This window comes from Octopus sinensis, linkage group LG4, assembly GCF_006345805.1.
Source record: "Octopus sinensis linkage group LG4, ASM634580v1, whole genome shotgun sequence".
Classification (NCBI taxonomy): domain Eukaryota; kingdom Metazoa; phylum Mollusca; class Cephalopoda; order Octopoda; family Octopodidae; genus Octopus; species Octopus sinensis.
Genome location: NC_043000.1, coordinates 93,623,241 through 93,633,240, shown reverse-complemented (window position 1 = coordinate 93,633,240; position 10,000 = coordinate 93,623,241). Strand labels below are relative to the sequence as shown.

General features: G+C 35.2%; 1 protein-coding gene across 6 annotated transcripts in view; it reads right to left on the bottom strand.

The window, feature by feature from the left end:
• The window catches only part of LOC115211031 (myocyte-specific enhancer factor 2C), a 226,189-nt gene that overhangs the window by 184,235 nt on the left and 31,954 nt on the right, over positions 1-10,000 (bottom strand). The gene's annotated exons all lie outside the window — the stretch shown is intronic.

The window sequence follows — 10,000 nt, the reverse complement described above, 5'->3', positions numbered from 1 at the left end:
ACCCCGCTGCTCAGCTGGATGGGACGCCAGTCCATCACAGCATTACTCAAGAAACAGGAAGAGAGAGTGAGAGAAAGTTGTGGCGAAAGAGTACAACAGGGGTCGCCACCACCCCTTGCCGGAGCCTCATGGAACTTTTAGGTGTTTTCACTCAATACATACATACAACGCCCAGTCTGAGAATCGAAATTGCGATCCTCCGACCACAAGTCCGCTGTCCTAACCACTGGGACAGTGTGCCTCCATGGTAAATATTTACCAAAATTAAAAAATGGTATTTAAAGTAAGTCATCCTGCATCAATAAACCATCGTTAAACATGACATTCTTCAACAAAAGACAGATTGGTTTATAAAACTGCTTTCAACAGTCAAGCATAATGAAATTTTGAGTGGCTATACCTATTTCCACATATACATGTATGGAGAAAGGCTAATTATGTAAAAATAATTAAGTCTTGGAACTAGGGTGGCAGACGTTATCTCCTGCTTGCAATAAATGTTGGGTGTGAGAAGTGGACTGAATAAACCAGCTGGAGGAGATGTCTTCCTATGGTTAAATGGTAGTATTGTTGTCTCTTAGAGGACAGTCACATTAAAGTGGTCGCAAGCAGTAAAAATAATTCTTTCAAAATGCAACACATTTCCAGTAGTTGACTGGTATCATATTTTTCTATCTCAGAAAAATGAAACATGGAATTTGAACTCAGAATGTAAATAACCAGAAGACATGCAGGAAGACATTTTGTCTGGTGCTTTAATGATTTTGCCAAATCAACCATTCTTTAACAAGAATGAGTCCAAGGATGTTTGTAATTGATGTGTCAGTAAAAATCTGACCTAAGTTTGCCAATTTGGATAAGTTTCCAAGCCAGGCTCTGGTTCTACAGGTATGTAATCAGAAATGTCATAGGAGAAAATCACAAGATAAATTCTTCAAGCTAAACCAAATGGCAGGGGACCTACAGGTAGACCAAAAACAAGATGGTTGGATGATATCTATAGAGTCAGTTGGACACTGCCGGAATCCTGCTGGGAAGTCTAATGATGGTTACTTCTGATAAGATCCTATGGAGGAGGTGCCTCAGGAATCTGCTACCATGATTCTCCCAGGAATAGTAGCCAAAGAAGATGGTTGGATTCCATAAGATTTTTGCTGTGAAAATAGGTGAATTCTAATGTTTATGGTAAAGTTCTTTGTCAGAAAAGAAATGAAGGGAATGGACCTTCTTGAATTAATAAATATTCTTGTCTTAACATGTCTCATAGATTTATAGAAATCAGTGAAATGAATAAAATAACATATCTCTACATAATAATAGCCAATGTAAGTACTGGTTAGTTGGTTTGTTGGCTGGTTGGTTGGTTGGTTGGTTGGCTGGTTTCTCTGCTCATGCTTTACAAAGAGAGAGGAATGATAGTGACACTCATTTACAACTGTCACACAGTATCAAACCAAGGAGGAAACAACACACACACATACATATACACACATATACGAACACACACATACACATACATACCCATAGACAATGTCTTTTTTGAGCCTCCATCTACAAAATCCAATCATTAGGCTTTGTTCAGATCAGAGCTATCGTAGCAGTTACTTGCTCAAGGTATGATGCCAGCCAGTGGGACTGAACCTGGAACCTTATGGTTATGAAGTAAAATCTTACCACATATCCATGGTTGATCCATAAGATCCGTAATCCACTGGCTTGCTGAGGACGTCATTACACAGTAAAGTTTCCCCACCTTTATGTGGGGTACTTAAGGCTTAACAAGCCATCCGATTACAACTTTTCTTCTGATTCTGTATCATGACTCTAAATAAAGTCAATATTAAAACTTCTATGCAGCATCCTCCGCTTCCAGCAGAGACTTCCACATCAGTTTGTGAAATCCATTTCCTTGAAATTTGTTGCCATCATATATCTTTACTGATCATGATAATAAATTTCAAAATAAATTCACTCAAAGAATCAAAAGAAACAAGACCCCCTACCACCACAACAAAAAAAAAAGATAAAAAAGAAGCCCCCAAAAAATCAAAAAATCAAAATCTCAATCAAACGTTGATCAATCAAACTAAAATTTCTAATATTTGTGTTCTGGGGTCATGTTTACTATATTTTTGTTTATTTTGTAAATCAATAAAACACTTTTTTCAATATATTTTTCAACACACACACACACATACATATATATATATATATACATATTCTGTCTCCAATATCTTAAATGGAATTGACTATTGCAGACAGAGAAATTTAATATGCTATCTGCAAGAGTGTCACAGGTTAAAATGTTACTAATAGTTGGCAAAGACAAAAATACTAGAATGCTACAGAAGTGACAGTTTGGTTGCGAAGAAAGCTAATTGCTTGAGATCCCTATACAAAGCCGGGGTCAGGTCATAGCATGACATAGTAATCTGTCAGAATTGACAACTAAATTTAGTAGTCAGAGTAAAAGAATGGAGAATGGAAGACTAAGAGTGGTGCACAATGGAACACAGTGAAATAGAAAAACTGAAAGCATGCTTGTTTGCTGATTAGGTAGATGTATAGATATGGAGAAAGAAAGATACGTATACATACACATATTTACATATATATATATATATGTATGTATATATATATATATATATATATAGACAGTAAAGTCCTGATCACTAGTAGAGTGTTATGTCAAAAGTAGATGCTATCAGAATGGAAATAATGCCACAGTCCAAACATTTTCATTTTTTTTTTACTGTTTGTTTTATTTTTTAGATATTGGGTTTGGTTCTTTTTTTTTTAGTGATTGAATTAGTCAAATAGTAAAGCTGAACTGGTATATATTTTACTGACTTACAGTGGGGGATTGGAAGGCAAAAAAAATTCAGTATTACTCTGATAATTTTCAACAACCAATACAATGATCATGATCATCGTCATCACCACAAACATTATTTGATGTCTATTTTTCGATGCTGACATGGATTAGACATTTTGACAAGATCCGGGGAATTACAGGGCTTCACGAGTTCCAGTATCAGTATTGGCATGGTTTTGTACAGCTGGATGCTCTTACAAACACCAATCACAATAGTGTATACTGGGCACTGTTTTTTCATGCCACCAGCATCAGTGAGGTAGCTGAGTAACTTGTAAGACAGTAAAAGAGAAAAGGAAAAAGGACAAAAACCTGTTGTTACTAAGCTGAAGGGGATATTTCAGAAGGAACGTTGTATTATGCTAAAGTATAGTTGAAAGGCTGAAGTACTATAAAAGGATAAGCATTACTATCTTGCTACAGAGGAGATACATGGCTACTCCACATCATATAGAGGTGGGTGGCAGTATCTGAAAAGGAGATATAGAAGGTAGTGATGGGATGTCATAGCATACACTCAAAGTACAAGAAGGTAAACAGTGCAGTTCTTGTTGCATATATATATATATATATATATATATATATATATATATATATATGTATATATATGTATATGTATATATGTGTGGTTTTTATGCTTTATAGCTCATACATATGTTTCCTCAAAATGTCATAATAATTGCATAACAATTGTAGAAACGTTGCATAATGTAGCAACTCATCTCATTAGTGTTCAGCAACAAATACATGTGTATGTCTTATAAAGCATTGAATACCATACTTGTCTTCAATATGTTGTCATTTCTATTACTTGGTTTTCATTTTACAAGCTAGCCTATTCCTATGCTGATGCCCTGCATTCTGTGACACTGGATACCGGGGTGGATTACAAAATGCACCACCGGAGCTTGGGCTTTGGTTACATGTTGCACTTCAGGGTGTCTTTATTCAATATATAAGAAAGCAGGGTATGATTTAACCCCTCATGACTATATTTCTGCTGAAATATACGACCTTTGCTCCAATTTTTAAAAAAATTTAATAAATAATTAAAATAATTTTGTCATTGTTAAGGTGAGACTTGGAACTTCATTAACTTGAAATTTTGATGGGAGATTTGAATTTAGATTGCTTTAAAACAGGATGTTTGTGTCTTAGAACCTGGGGCAATCTCAGGTAGGTTGGTAACAAAAAGGTTAACATTTAAGCATCTAATCCAGCTATATCTGGCCCAAATATTTTACCTGTTTCATGTTCAAACCATCCAGACCTGACCTCTCATGTGTACCCTACAATGTTATTCTAATAATAAGCAATCATATTTAAACCTCAAAGCTACAAGATAATGCAGGATTAATTTCAAACAATGTGAATAAATAAGTATTACATTTATAAAAGTAATCTGAGTGCTAACGGGTTAAGTGAAATTTGGCTGTTATTACTGACATGACATGTTAACCAACTATGCAGAAGCACTCTTGTTGGATCCAAATTACTAACAGTAATATACTGGGGCTGGAGGAGGGAGAGTGATGCATTCCATCAACAATACTCCCCACGTGCAACTCTATCTATCATGTGATCATTAGCTTAGTCTCTGTCTAGTCACAGGAATGAATAATTGATATTCTCTCAAATGACGTCACTCAGGTGAGGAATAAGTTTAACGAAGATACGTATGATTACATTATAATATAAAATTAATAAAAACACCCAAAAATAATATTCTTGAGATTCTTTTATTGTTGTTGTTGTTGTAGGCCAGGTTTGTGTGTTTGTTGCTTTATAATTATTATTATCATTATTATTATTATTATTGTTATTTGTTTCATTTTTCTAAAGCAAGGAATTAACGATGGCTAAGGAATGTGTAGTCTAATGGCATTACTTCATAAGAGTGATTAAGCCAAAAAAAAAGGGGGTCATGATGGGGTGGGAGGGGTGATGGGTGCGGTGGCTGAGGGAGGGGGAGTAAATGTTGAGTGCAAATATGTTGTTTAAGGGATCGGATTGCATCCTATGTAATAACAAATTAACACCAGGTAAAAAAAAAACCCAAAAACAAAAACAAAAAAATAATATAAATCATATTTTAAAATCATCATCATCATTGTTATTCTCTGCCTCCTCATCCTCGATATTTTTAGCGTCATCATTTACGTCGGTGCATTTATAGACGGTGTAAGAGGAAACAGCCGGCAAATAAGGAAAGATGTTTGTAACTTTTGTTTTTCATTTTTTTTTTTTATTATCCATTAAAAAAAAAATGTTTTTTAAGCCCACACCTGCAGCCTCCCTTGTATCAATAATAATAATCATAATGATGATGATGATGATGACGATAGGCAAATGAAAGCTGAAGGGGGCAAAATATATTTAAAACTGTAAACTGAGGTTCGTGCTTCCCTTTCCTCTTTCATAGTCTACCACTACTGCTACTCCTACTACTACTACCACCACTACTACTACATGTTGTATCTGATACCTATGTGAATCCACCGGCACAACCTAACAAAAAAACCACCATTCACCACAAACCTAACCATGACCAATACCACTTGAGATCTAATGTTTCTTTTTATAGAATTCTAATTTTTCTACTTTTAGGGTTTGGGGGGCGGTTAAGTAGAGCTGAGAGTGGGCGGGGTAGCACATTGGTTTTTTTCTTGTTTTCTATTTATTGGAGGATTTTGTAATATAAAACTCAATGCAACAATACACCGTCTTTAATTGATATTACTTGTTTACGATGATGTAAGAGCAGTTTGCCAAATATTTATTTAGTAATCATTATTATTATTATTATTATTATTATTATTATTAAGGCAGCAAGCTGGTAAAATCTTTAGCATACTGGGAAAAATGCTTAGTGGCATTTCATCCATCCTTATGCTCTGAGTTCAAATCCTACCAAGGTAGACTTTATATATCTCTACCTTTCGGGGTCGATAAATTAAGTACCAGTTGAGCACTGAGTTTGATGTAATCGACTAAGCCCTGCTCGCAAAATTGTTGGCCTTGTGCCAAAATTTTAAACCATTATTATTATTATTATTATTATTATTATTGTGGAGACGCAATGGCCCAGTGGTTAGGGCAGCGGACTCGAGGTCATAGGATCGCGGTTTCGATTCCCAGACTGGGTGTTGTGAGTGTTTATTGAGCGAAAACACCTAAAGCTCCACGAGGCTCCGGCAGGGGGTGGTGGAGGTCCCTGCTGTACTCTTTCGTCACAACTTTCTCTCACACTTTCTTCTGTTGGCCTGCTCGATTAGCCAGCAGGGTGGCGTCATCTGTAGGCTAAAACAATGCGAAGCGCATTGTGACCAGCGATGTGTAGCAACATCTGATAGCCTGGTCGGTCACATGATCATGTGATTATTATTATTATTATTATTATTATTGTTGGTCTGCTTTTTATGTGAGCTGTTTGTCTGTTAGTCTGATTCATAAAGTTACGAAATTTCCTAAAATGAACATATGACCTAAACCAAAATAACAAAAAGAAAAGAAAAAGAAAGATGCAAGACCACAAGTACTCTACAAGAAGGCAATTAGCTTACCCTTCAAAGAATATAAATATGAATAATAAAAGACAAATCAACAAGAAAACAAAAACCTACGTATTCAAATTTATGTTTTGTCATTATTTTTTGTTCCTTAGCTTTTTATTTCTTCCTTTTCTATTCCATTCTGTTTTTTTGATTATTTGTGTGTATATATATATATATATATATATTATATATATATATATATATATTATATATATATATATATATATATATTATATATATATATATTATATATATATATATATATATATATATAATGACATGCAATGAAAGTGCTTGCAAGAACTTGATATTGAAATGTGTCAACAGTACAAACGTCACAAGTGATAGACTCTAGAAATATCAACGCAAAACTTATAAATAGCACACATTTCTTTTCCGCTATATGTCCACTGTTTCAAAATTGACTAATTTCAGACCTAAAGAAATAAATATAAAAAGTAAAATCTACTTTTACTACGACAACAATTTTACATTACAAATATTTCCATTCATGGTTTTTTTTTTAAGTAATACTTCAGATTCGAGCCTGGTGCAGCTATCTGGTTCACCAGTCCTCAGTCAAATCGTCTGACCCATGCTAGCATGGAAAGCGGACGTTAAACGATGATGATGATGATGATGACGATGATGATTTCAATTGGGTAAGGGAAACGTTAACACACCAGATGAAGTGCTTAGTGGTGTTTTGTCTGTCTTTATGTTCTGAGTTCAAATTCCGCCGAGGTCAACTTTGCCTTTTATCCTTTCGGGGTTGGTAAATCAAGTAACCAGTTGTTAAGCAGTATTTTGTCTACTACTACGTTATGAGTTCATATTCCACCAAGATTGACTTTGCCTTTTATCCTTTCAGAGTCAATAAATTAAGTACCAATTGCTTACTGGATTCGATCTGATTGACTGGCCCCCTTCCCCAAAATTTCAAGGCCTCGTGTCTTCAGTAGAAAGGACTATTAGTAGTACTAGTAGTAGTAGTAGTAGCAGAAGCAGCAGCAGCAGCTGTTCAAGAATTTGGACCTGAAGATCTCCATTTCCAGCAACTTCGAGGGCCACCTCCCAGTGGGGTCAGGCGTCAACGAAGAGCCCTCGACTACAACAAGACGACCAAAGTTTTTTTTTTTCTAAGGTCTGGGGTTTCCCGCCCCTAAGCCCTAGACCATCACCTAATTACCCTTACCCGTCTTGTTGCTTAACAACAACAACAGCAGCAGCAGCAGAAACAGTAGAAGTGATGATGGTGGTGGTGGTGATGGCTGTGGTGATTATGAAGTTAGAGAGGTTTGGAGTAGCAATATTGCTGGTTTTTGTTTATAGATAATATCAGTAGTAGTAGTAGTAGTAATAGATGTTAGTTTTATTGTTGATGTTGTTGTCGTTGTGATGATAGTGTTAATGGAGTGCTGTTTTACTGATAGTGGTAAAGCAGTGTTTTAGTAATTGCAGAGATATATAGTGGTAGCAACCACAACGGCAACGGCCGAGGCAGAAGCAAAGTGATGGCGCTAGCAGAGGGAGAAGAGGAGAAATTATTGATCTTAAATCCAGGATTAATTTGAAATATAAGAACTTATCCAAGATGTCCAACTTCTCTCAGCCCTCTAGGAAAGCAGTACAAATCATCCAACCAGACAGAAACCTATTTCTCTCTCACCACCCACAATCCACCACCACCACCACCACCGCTATCTGTCCGTTCTTTTTGTACCACTATGGACACTACTACAACTATTAATACATCGATACCATCATCCAATACAGATACACTTCTTGTTATCACTAATACAAATTTTATTGTTATTGTTACTTTTACACCTACAATTATTATTATTATTATTATTATTATTATTGTTGTTGTTGCTGTTGTTGTTACAATTACCATCACCAGCAGCTGCAGCAGCCTTATTGCCTACCGTTGTAACCATCAATATTCTTCTTATTGCTATACTTTCCATTATTATTATTATTTGCATTATCATTGCTATTATTATCATTATTATTATTATTATTATTATTATTATTATTATTATTATTATTGTTATTGCACTACTGTCACCATTGATATTCCTCTTATTATGGTGCTTGCAATTTACTCTTCTCAATGTTATTAAGCTCATTATAATCACCATCGACACCAGCACCATCACCACCATCAACACCAACATCATCATTATCGCTGTCGCTCAGCATCATCATCATTATCACCATCATCACCATCGTCATCATCATCACCATCATCATCATCATCATCTTCATCACTGTCGTCGTGGTCATCATCACTATCTTTGTTGTCATCGTCGTCGTCGTTGTCATCATCATCATCCTAATCACCGTTGTCGTTCAGTCGATGTGTTAGTTATTGCCATCGCTATTACTTTTACAATGACCTTTATCGTCATTATCACAGTCATCAACAACATTATCAGCACCGTCGTCATCATCAGCGAGTCTTGATGTTGTCGCCGTTGTCGTCATTTATCACCATCACATGGGCTCAACAACTTAGGAGTTGTTGACGGTTATTGTTATTACTTTTACTATTTACTTATTAACATTATCATTATCACCATCAACAGCATCATCATCATCATCATCATCATCAACATCATCATGATGTCATCTTTCTAATCAACATTATCATCACTATCTTTGTTATCTGAAATATTTTTCGTACAGATATCGCTATTAATTTCACTATAAATTTTCATCGTCCTTTATAACCACTATTACTATGGTCATTATTATTATTATTATTATTATTATTATTATTATTATTATTATCATTTTTATTATTATTATTATTATTGCTGCTGTTGTTGTTGTTGTTAATACCATCACAATCATCAGCATAGACTTCAACATCAATATTTTTCATACGGCTGTGCAAGTTATCTGCTATTTGCTTTTATTACGATTTATCATCGTTATTGCCATCATCATGATCATCATGATCATCATCATAATCATCATCACCATTATCCCTACCATCATCATCACCATTATCCCTACCATCATCATCACCATCATCAACAACAACAACAACACAATTATCACCAATATTCGTCTTACTGTTGGCGAATGATTTTCCTTTCTCTTTTGCTGTGACTTATCCTCTTCCTCATTGCCCTCTTCTCCCTCTTCATCATCATCATCATCATCTTTATTTTCATATATAAGGTAACCGTGATTGCAGTGGATGTTTTCATCACCATCATCATCATCATTGTCATCATCAATTTTGAACACAATGGTCATAACGATGATGATGATGAAGATGATGATGATGATGATGATGATGATGGTGATGATGATGGTCATCACAATGATTGCAACTGTTGCTACCGTCATCATAAGTTTGAAGAAAATGGTTATAGCGATTCCCATTATTACCATCATCCTTGCCATTTTCATCACCATTACGATCACCAACATCATTATCATTTTCAAGACAATGGTTATAGCAATTGTTATCATCATCAACATTGTCCTCATCATCATCATCATCATCATTGTCTGAACGACCATCATCATAATCGTTGTTGTCGGTATTGTTATT